The sequence below is a fragment of the Corvus moneduloides genome, chromosome 1 (assembly GCF_009650955.1).
Source record: "Corvus moneduloides isolate bCorMon1 chromosome 1, bCorMon1.pri, whole genome shotgun sequence".
In the NCBI taxonomy this organism is placed as follows: domain Eukaryota; kingdom Metazoa; phylum Chordata; class Aves; order Passeriformes; family Corvidae; genus Corvus; species Corvus moneduloides.
In genome coordinates this window covers 3510343-3519244 of record NC_045476.1, presented here as the reverse complement: position 1 = coordinate 3519244, position 8902 = coordinate 3510343, and the positions used below count along the sequence as shown (strand labels likewise).

Here is an 8902-nt window from a genome sequence, read left to right as displayed (position 1 = left end):
CAGCAGAATATAAATACTGAGTCTGGAATTACTGAGAGCTCTGCAAACCCTGGTGGGGGGTGTAATTATCCCAGCCTTCAGTGGTTGAAGGGAATGAATGCACAAAATGAGGGTGTGACCCAGCTCTCTCCGTGCCACATTAGCCATCGTGGGCTCCTCTCTGACTCTCTTTTGCCATTTGTTAGAGGAAAGTTTCTTCCCAGCTGGCTGAGACACACCACCACACCATGTGCACATCCAAAATCTATTTCTGGTCCAGCCAAAGGGTTTATTTTAATTCACTGCCTTGTGGGCAGTTTGAGTTTCCCCTGGACACAGACCCTGACCCCAATTTACCCGTGGGATGGGGACTGCAGTGCAGGGATGGCACAAAGAGGTCTTAAACCACCACAGAAAGCTCTACAAGAGCTCATTTTATGACAGGATCACTGTTTTATGTCCTGAGGCAGAATCAGTGTGAACACTCTCAGGGAGGTGCTTACCTTACACCCTTACAGAGCACAAATCCTTAAGTACTTAACACTGGAGTCTTATTTCCTTATGACATCAGGAAGAGATGGAAAAATAGAAGGGAATTTTATAGGCACCATTTGCTAATGTTGAGATGAGAACAAAACAGAGATGATTTTGAAAAGGCCAAAACTTTTAAAGCTTCCTAGATCTCAGCTTTGCTTCTCTTACAGAAAGCAGGGGCCTAATGCAATTTATAGACTTTTTTTCTTCTTCTCCTTTTTTATTCAGTTGTGCATCTCAGACTGCTTCTGCATCAACTGGGCTTATCTGGTTTTTGGCAAACTTTCTGTACTCCATGGTGCTGCACATTGATGCTTTTCTGCAAGGAAGGAAAATGGTGCTTCCTATAAAACTGCGTATCGTGAGTGTGAATTTATAATTTACTTAGAAATACTTCTGTAAGGAATAATTAATCCATTCCCCACTTGTTCCTGAAGAAATGGGGTAAGTCCTGCTAAAAATTTGTGTCATAAGCAAGCATTGTGGTTTTGTGCATCAAAGTTTACTTTGAAATAAAGACCTGGTCAATGTGGTCGATGGTGTCTCTGGTGTTGAGCATCCAAAGTCAAGTGCCAAGAGTGCCTGTTTCTTTCCACTGACTGCAAGGGAAACAAGTAAAACTAACCTTATAGGAGGTGTCTTAAGTTAAATGGGGTGAGTGCTACTGTTTCTATGGATTTTCTCTTTTTTTTTGAGTTGCTTTCAATAGTTATACCTTGGTCTTAGTCAAGCTTTGAGTTTCCTGCTCTTGTAAGCAAGGAAGGACAAAACCAGCCAGGATTATGAATTTGCAGCAAGTTGGAAAGCTACACCTAAGAAATAATTATCGATGGTTTATGATCAATACTGAGGATGTTATGGAGATAGGGGCCTTGCTGGGATCTCATTCTGGTGTGGTATTTCCCACAGGTTTATATTAAAATGCCCTATGGTATATCACTGTGTCCCGCAGCCGTAGGGAGGAGGAGAGAAGATCCAGCAGGCAGGAATTGTGCAGCAGGATTGATTTATTTAATTATTTTACAAACTCCTTTATAGACTTTTTTCTTCATAGTCTAATTGGACAAAGGATCAGCCACCCCTTGGGGTGATTGGCTAAAATCCTAAAACATCCATTGTCAAAATATTTTTCTACTATACTATAAACAAGGCTTCTCAAGGTTGCAGGTGGTTTGGCTGTTTACATAATTCTGCTACCTCTTCAGTGAGAGAGAAAAGTCTCTCACAGACTTAGAAAATAACAAGAAAATTCTTCCTAGCAGCATTTTTGTATCCACAGGTTTATGTCTGGAATGATGGAGCAGTGAGCAGGAGTAAAAGTCACAAGCATTATTGAGTTAGAAGGGGCAGCAGTACTCTGGAGGTGCAAGGTTAGAATTAAGATGAACCTTGAGGATTCATCTGGCCTGAAGTACAGTATAGAGAAAATTCACGATGTTATAATCATAAAACATCAGATAAAGAACTACATTAACAGAAGTTAAGAGGAACAAAAGAGGAAAGTTTGCAAGGAAATACATTGATCAGTCTATAAAAAATAAGATGCGTAACCGTTAAAAAGATCCCAAATTTTTGAGAGGAAGGGAATAAATCTTTTCTGAGATCCATGTTGTTTGGCTTTAATTACAAGGGAGATTTGGAAAATTTGGATGTAAGCACTGGAATTGAACTTCTAAAGGAGAACAGGAATCCCCATCCTCGAGGAAGACAGCCCAGAAAAACTGCTGTCAGGAGGATTAAGTGTAATTGGAAATGCAGGGAAGACTCAGGAACTCCCAAGGATGATCCATTTACTATGAAGTTCTGGCACAGCTTTCTGTAAGTGATACAACTTCTCTGCCTATGCTGTCTTTGTTTTATTGCCTCCTTTCTGCAGCCTGTATCAAATGCTGAATTCCTTTGCTGCTGTAGTGTGATCTCACAGATTTGACAATTCCGGCTGACACTTCTGAGGCTGTGGCTGTGTGATAAACCTGACAAAGTTCACCTCAAGGCTTTTTTCTGCTTGAGAAATAGGTCACAAGTTTCACCTCGAGGTCTCCTTTTTATTTTCCCTATCAGTTCAACATCCAGTGCCCTATAACACTTGGCAGTTAAAAGAAATTCATTATTCTGAAGAAGTCTCTGATGTTGAATCAGCACCTTGGACTGTGCCAAAGACAAGCTGTGAGCCTGAACAGCTGAGCCGGGGGGAAACAGAGCACAGAGCACACACACAGTGATCAAATCTGGTGACAAAACCCATGGAAATCACATAAAAAACCTCCCTGGAAACGACCAAATGATCAGCATTGCTCTGGTGGTGCTTTGCAGCTAAGGGCAGCAGCAGCTTGGACAGTGCTTTAAAAAACCAGGCGAACCCTGATCCATACTGAAACTATTCCTACAGCAATAACAATGGTTTATTCACCTCCTGTGTTTGTAATGAACTACCAAGGCTTTCATTAGCACAGTCACTGGTGTGTCATGCTCTGTATTGCTGGCAGACTTATTATTTTTTGTAACACAATGTGCAGGGTGAAAAAAAGGAAAAAAAAAAAGGAAAAAAAATTGGTCAACCTCCCAGTGATGCACTGGGCACAGGAAATTCAAAAGGACAATTGTTGCTAAATATGTACACTCAGGAAAATGAATAATATTTGGAGTTTAACCCTCAATGTGGTGGCATTTTCTGAGATTGAGAAACAAAATATTTCACAAGAGAATTGGGTTTAAATAAAAAGTATTTGAGAAGGTTTGTTTGGAGAAAGAGGAAAGATTTTCTCCTATTTTATGGTAAGGGTCCATTTTATAAATTTCTCACAAAAATGGCTTTTCCTCAGAGCGCACTGATGTTTGTTTGGTTAATATCCATCACTGCTATGAGAGGGGCATTTACTAATATATTAATGCTGCTGGAAGTTGGCTGCTATCAGCAGAATCTGTGGCTTCTTTCTCCAGCATAAGCTTGGGGAGAAGAAATGCCTGATTTGGAAGAATTTGTCTGAATTTTGCCTTCAGACAAAAGATGTTCCTGATGAGAGCCAACTTTGTGGTTCCTTTTCCCTGGCACTCCATGCTGTGTGTCAGGAGAACAGGCAGTGGTGGAGACTTCATGGTCCACACTGCTGCATCCTCTGGAGAGATGCTGCCATCAAACTTGGTGGCACAAGGGAATCGAAAGTGAAAAAAATCTGCTTCCTGATGCAGGCTGGTTTAGCAGTTGTCTGGGAAATTCCCTTTTGTGTCTGTATTGGAAGATAGTCATCTTCATTATTTCATTTCCCACAAGTGTCAAAAAAAGGATAATAGCAGTCCTGTCACTGTCTGGCAGCTGTGCAGCACTCATGGCCAGAGAATCAGCATTTCCAGAGAAAGGTAAGTGCTGACTCTGGAGCTGGGCAGCCCAGACAGCCTAAAAATTTGGTTAAATGGAGGCAGTGCAGTGTAAATGTCTCAAATTGAGAGCTGTGATCACGCTCTGAAAATGGTCACAAAGAGCATTCACTGCGGGGCAGACACAGGACATCAGAGCAGCTGGAGCCATTTTCGACATAGACACCTACAATTCCGGGGGACAAATGCCACCCACGTGGCTTTGTTGTACTTGTGATGAAAAACTCTGCTGTGCTGACACATTTCTCACTGCATTATAGGTGTTTTCAGGAAGTTCAGTCGGGTCTTCTGCTCTCAGAAGACAGAAAAACTTGAAATTGGAAGCAAACTCCCCAAGGACATTCATGAGTGATTTTCTCTTCCGATGCCTTCAGAATCTCCTTCAAGAGAAAACAAATCTTAAATGATCTTTTCTATCAATCTATTGCTCAGTGATGTCAATATCAGGCTCTGCTAATACTGAGTTTCTTTAATTGTACAACCCCAGATTTTGTCCAGTTATACATTCACTGATAAGCTTTTATCTTCTATTGTTTTATTATGGTCCGGAGGGAAAAAGAAAAAAGGAGAATGAAGACAAGAAACAGGGAAATGCTGTAGCAAGGAGACTCAGCATATCCACACGTAGTGAAAAACTAAAAAAAAAAAGTCCATCAAAAGAGGACTGTGTTATCTAGGTGAACATGGAGGAATGCACAGATACTTTTTGTTTACAACAAAAGGAAAAACTTGATCAGTCTTCAGAACCTGTTCTGATATCACTGAATCATGAAGTACCTAAATGAAAATTAATCATGAGAACTTCATTGAATTAATTATTCAATGAAAATTAATCATGAGAACTTCAAATTTGAATTTTGCTCGTTAGAGGGTGACATCCCATCTTGCCTCCCAAAACAGCAGGTGACTCATGGTTGATAAATAACTGTTGGTCCCCTTAGAGGAGTTTGTGAGAACTCAGGTCCAGCTTCACACAGGGATTTCAGTGTCCAGCTCCATGGGGGTATGGCAGGCTCTGAGTTTTCCATACAGGGACCAAAGCCAGCTGAGCAGCTGAGGAGGGAATTTTCATCAGCTGGCATATGGAGCACGTGGATGCTTAGACTGGCTGGTAGCAAATCCCTTGGAGAGGGGGAAGTGTGTGAAATAGTCCATCTTTCCTGGATTTAGGAGCGTTAAGTCAGAGATTCAATCTAAAGCCTGCCCAAGTTCTCAGACACTTTGCTCCCACTGACAGGGGTTCGCTGTGATCAGGCAGCTCCTGCAGAGAAATTTCCAAGCATCCTTACCTTGACTCAATTTCCACCCTGTACTTTTTACATCAGCAACATGGGGAGGTTCTCCTTCTATCCAGAAAGTGATTTGAGCCCAGGAGGCAGCTCCTGAGTATTGGTGTTAATCTTTGTGGAATTATTCTTATGGGAAACTCCACCTGTGAGCTACAACTTTCTGTATGTTTTCATTCCAGCCACCAGTGCTCAACTCCTTCCCATTTCTGAGGTGTTTTGGGAAGGATGCATGGATACCCTGGCTCTTCCTGCTCCATGGCTTTGCTGTTCTCCATGGTGGTGACAGTTGGTGATGGCTCAGAGGGGTGAAAGTCCATGGGCAGAAGTGGGAATTTCTGTTTCTGAAACTGGAGGTAGAAGAGTTTTCCTAGAATTGCTGCTTGCCTGCTAAAAGACTCCTCTGGCAGGGTCACAGCATAACTAATTCTTCTCGAGAGAGGAGTAATTGTAGTTTTCTGAACTTCCCCTGGTTCTTCCAATTTTTTGACTGCTGGACTCACGTTCGTTCCTTCTGCCCTTAGACTTTGACTGTTCCTTCACCTAAGAGAGAAATTCCCAGAGATTTCGTGTTAGCCAAGACCAAGTTTGAAGTCACTGACATTTGTTTCTGTTCAAAAAGCAGAAATCCTGAGCAATCTGACGTGTGGGATCACAGAACAAAGCCTACCACTTCAACAAGTACATTTGTTTTCTGAATGAAATGTTAAGGGAGTGTTGTGCCACAGCCCTGCAAAACCTGATTTGTTTCACACAAAAAATGAGTCAGTCCCGAGATCTTGGCAATGAAATACCCGCTCCTGGGAGCTTGATTTTTCACTCAGCTGTCTCTAGTGTAATCAAATCAGAGTGGTTGGGAGTACACTGGTCTAAATCATCTGTGAAGAAACACCCCTCAGATAAAAAGCTCCTTTTTCCTTCTTGTTCCCAACAGATCTGTTCTTAATTGCCTGTCCTAAACACCAGCATAAGGTTGGCAATCTTCTCCATTTCTAGAAAAATCCAAACCCACCTTCAATTGTGGTGCATAAGCTACAGCCATGCTCAGAAAACTGCACAAACCCCAGCTTATCTGATATGCAGGAAACTGGGCTTTGGCCTTTATTTTGGCTTCTGGTGGTTTTGGGGTCTGAGTGTAATTTGTTTGCTTGGCCAAACACTGGGATCTTTGCTATCAGCCTGAGAACATGGGATGGAGCTGGGTTTTTGGCAAAGTGACATAGTGAGTTGGGCACCCGTTAGATCTGTGTTGTGGTGGACATTTCTGAAGAAGTCCAACTGATGTGTGCTTTCTCTACTCACATTTTCTCTCCCCTTTTTCCTTATTACACTTCTGTTATTGCACAATTTAATTTGTCCACAATTCCCTCTACTTGTGCAGAATATTTGTTCTTTTGCTGCTATTCCCTTCTGTTTCCCCACTTGGTGGTCTTTCTATGCACAGGACAAGTCTGTCTCTGCTCTTTTATTCGTGTGTATTCCCCTTAATTGTCTTTAATTTATTTCAGATTTCTTTTTTTCTTTTCTGTCTGAGTGATCGTTTTGTTGAGTTACTGTGGCACCAAGTTCCAAAATATAAAATGACAGGTTTGGTAACATTAATGAAAAGACAAAAGAAGAGTCCCAGGATGAAAATGCAAGTGTGAGGTGACCAACGGGCTCAACACCAAGGTGGTGCCCAACCTGCTACTCTTGAGGTACATTTCGTGTTTGTGTTGTTCACATAAAGGTCTGGCTTTCCTGGTGTCCTGTCTCTGGCACAGGCCAGTCAGGGATACCTAGAGGAGACTGCAGAAACCAGGGAAGCATTCTGCAATACTTCCCCAGTCTATTTTCCCACTTTCTGAAAGTTTTCCTTGGAGGGGATCTTTCTCACCTTATCAGTACTGATACAGAGGTGGCTTGGTGATCCAGTTCCTAATTGTAGGAAGAGGTGAGTAAAGAGGGAGTTTCCTGTGGATATGGGTGACTATCTGGGCAGCTCCATCCTGCAGAGGCCAATTTGGGACCCATGGAAACTCTTTCAAACTATTCCCAGAGCTTTCTCCAGTTCCCTGAGGTGTGTGATACATGCCCTGCCTGGGTCTTGGGCATCCTCTTGGAAGCACCAGCTGGTCACTGAAGATCTTCAAGTCTCAGATAGTGTTTGCAGTAAATAAAAAGTTCTGCTGGACAGGACACAACTAGAATCAACTGTATTTTATATTAAAATTCCGCTATGTTCCACTGTTTGGCTAAATTTGATTTTTGATTTGTTTGTCGCATGGTCCCTCATTGAAATCCCGCTGTAATTAGAAGGGTAAACCCAGTAATTAATTTGTTTCTGTTTCTTTACTTTTTCCTTTTTCACCGGTACACTCCTGTTGTGTAAGTGTATTATAAAACAAAAAGGAAATAAAATTGTCTATGTGAAAAATGAAGAACATCTGATGCCTAGAAAGAATAAGAACTTGGGTATGACAAGCTGCAGACATCTGGGTTTTTATTTAAATCGTTTTCAGCTTTGTCACTGCATCATCTTTTGAAAACCAAATATATTTAAAAAAACCCCTTATTGACTGTCTAATACTATCCAGGTGTGTATTTGATTTTTCCCCTCTTACTGACATATTGTCCAAATGAAAAAGCCTTGAATTTATTTAAGTAGAATTCAGAAGATGTTACCAGTGCGTTAAAGAAAGAAGAGAACAAAGAGGAGGCAGAGAAGTAGGCTGATTTTAAATACTTATGCTTCAAGAGTTGTGCCTGGGGAATTAGTTCCTGCCTCTGGAACAGATTTTTCTTGGTTTGAAGTCAGAGCGAGCACCGGGATTTACAGCTGGAGACAGCCCCAGCTGCTGGAGCAGGCAGGGATCTGAGAGCACAGGGGTTAATCTGAGCGTCTGAGCCCCGCGGAGGTAAAACCAGGCACCGAGACCTTTTGCTCCGAGAGGCTCTGGCACTGCCTGGAGGTTCATTTTGTCTGCAAACCCAAGCATGTAATTTCCCTTCTCCCTTGCTCTCCCCTCTGTGTCTGGCCAGTCCTGTGGCTCAGCGGCAGCAGAGTTTCCCTGGTGACAGCCAGGACAGCTGAGCTGACCTTCAACAGGGTGGTGAGAGATGGGCTTTCACTGCAGGACATGGGCTAGGAAGCCCCCAAATTGGCTTTTTTCCTGCCAGTCAGAAGGGGAAGGCTGGGAAACCCCGAGACACCTTTGTGTTTGGAAGAAAAAAAGCGAAGAAATTCTATACATTAAAAAAAAAAAAAAAATCATCCTCAGCATCCAAATTACATGCATTTAAAGCTTCCATCTTACCACAGTGTTATGGCAGATTTACAGAGAGATTAAAACTGATCCCTCACCAGTGAACACCAGCTCGTGTGAGCTGTGTAAATCCAAGTGTGTCCGTGCAGCCGCCAGGCTTGGCATCCAAACAGCTCCGAGTCCACGGAGCCGGCAGAAGGGACATTTCCACTCTTTTTTTCAAATACAGAAACGGAGCTACTGAAGCCTCTAGAGTGTGGATTTAGTTGTCAGTCTTATTTACTACTTTCAGCTGTTATCTGCTGCCGCTGAAGCTGCGCGTGAATAACTTACCAGCCTGCACGGATAACTTTGCTTTCTGTTTCAGCTCCAGACAGAAATCCCATCAAAGCTTTCATTCCAATCCGTGTGCTGAAGGATGACACAGGAGTTCAAGAAATGAGGCTGAAATTCCTGAGGCTCTTCTAAAGATTTTTCCAAGAG

The 8902-nt window shown here is 42.4% G+C and overlaps 1 long non-coding RNA gene across 1 annotated transcript; it reads right to left on the bottom strand.

The window, feature by feature from the left end:
• Positions 1-1692: 1692 nt before the first annotated feature.
• On the bottom strand, positions 1693-8836 carry LOC116437452. The gene is made up of 3 exons (XR_004237326.1): positions 8753-8836; positions 5178-5717; positions 1693-4268 (listed from the first exon to the last, which is right to left on the bottom strand). It is a non-coding gene; the product is annotated as an uncharacterized LOC116437452 (long non-coding RNA).
• Positions 8837-8902: the final 66 nt, after the last annotated feature.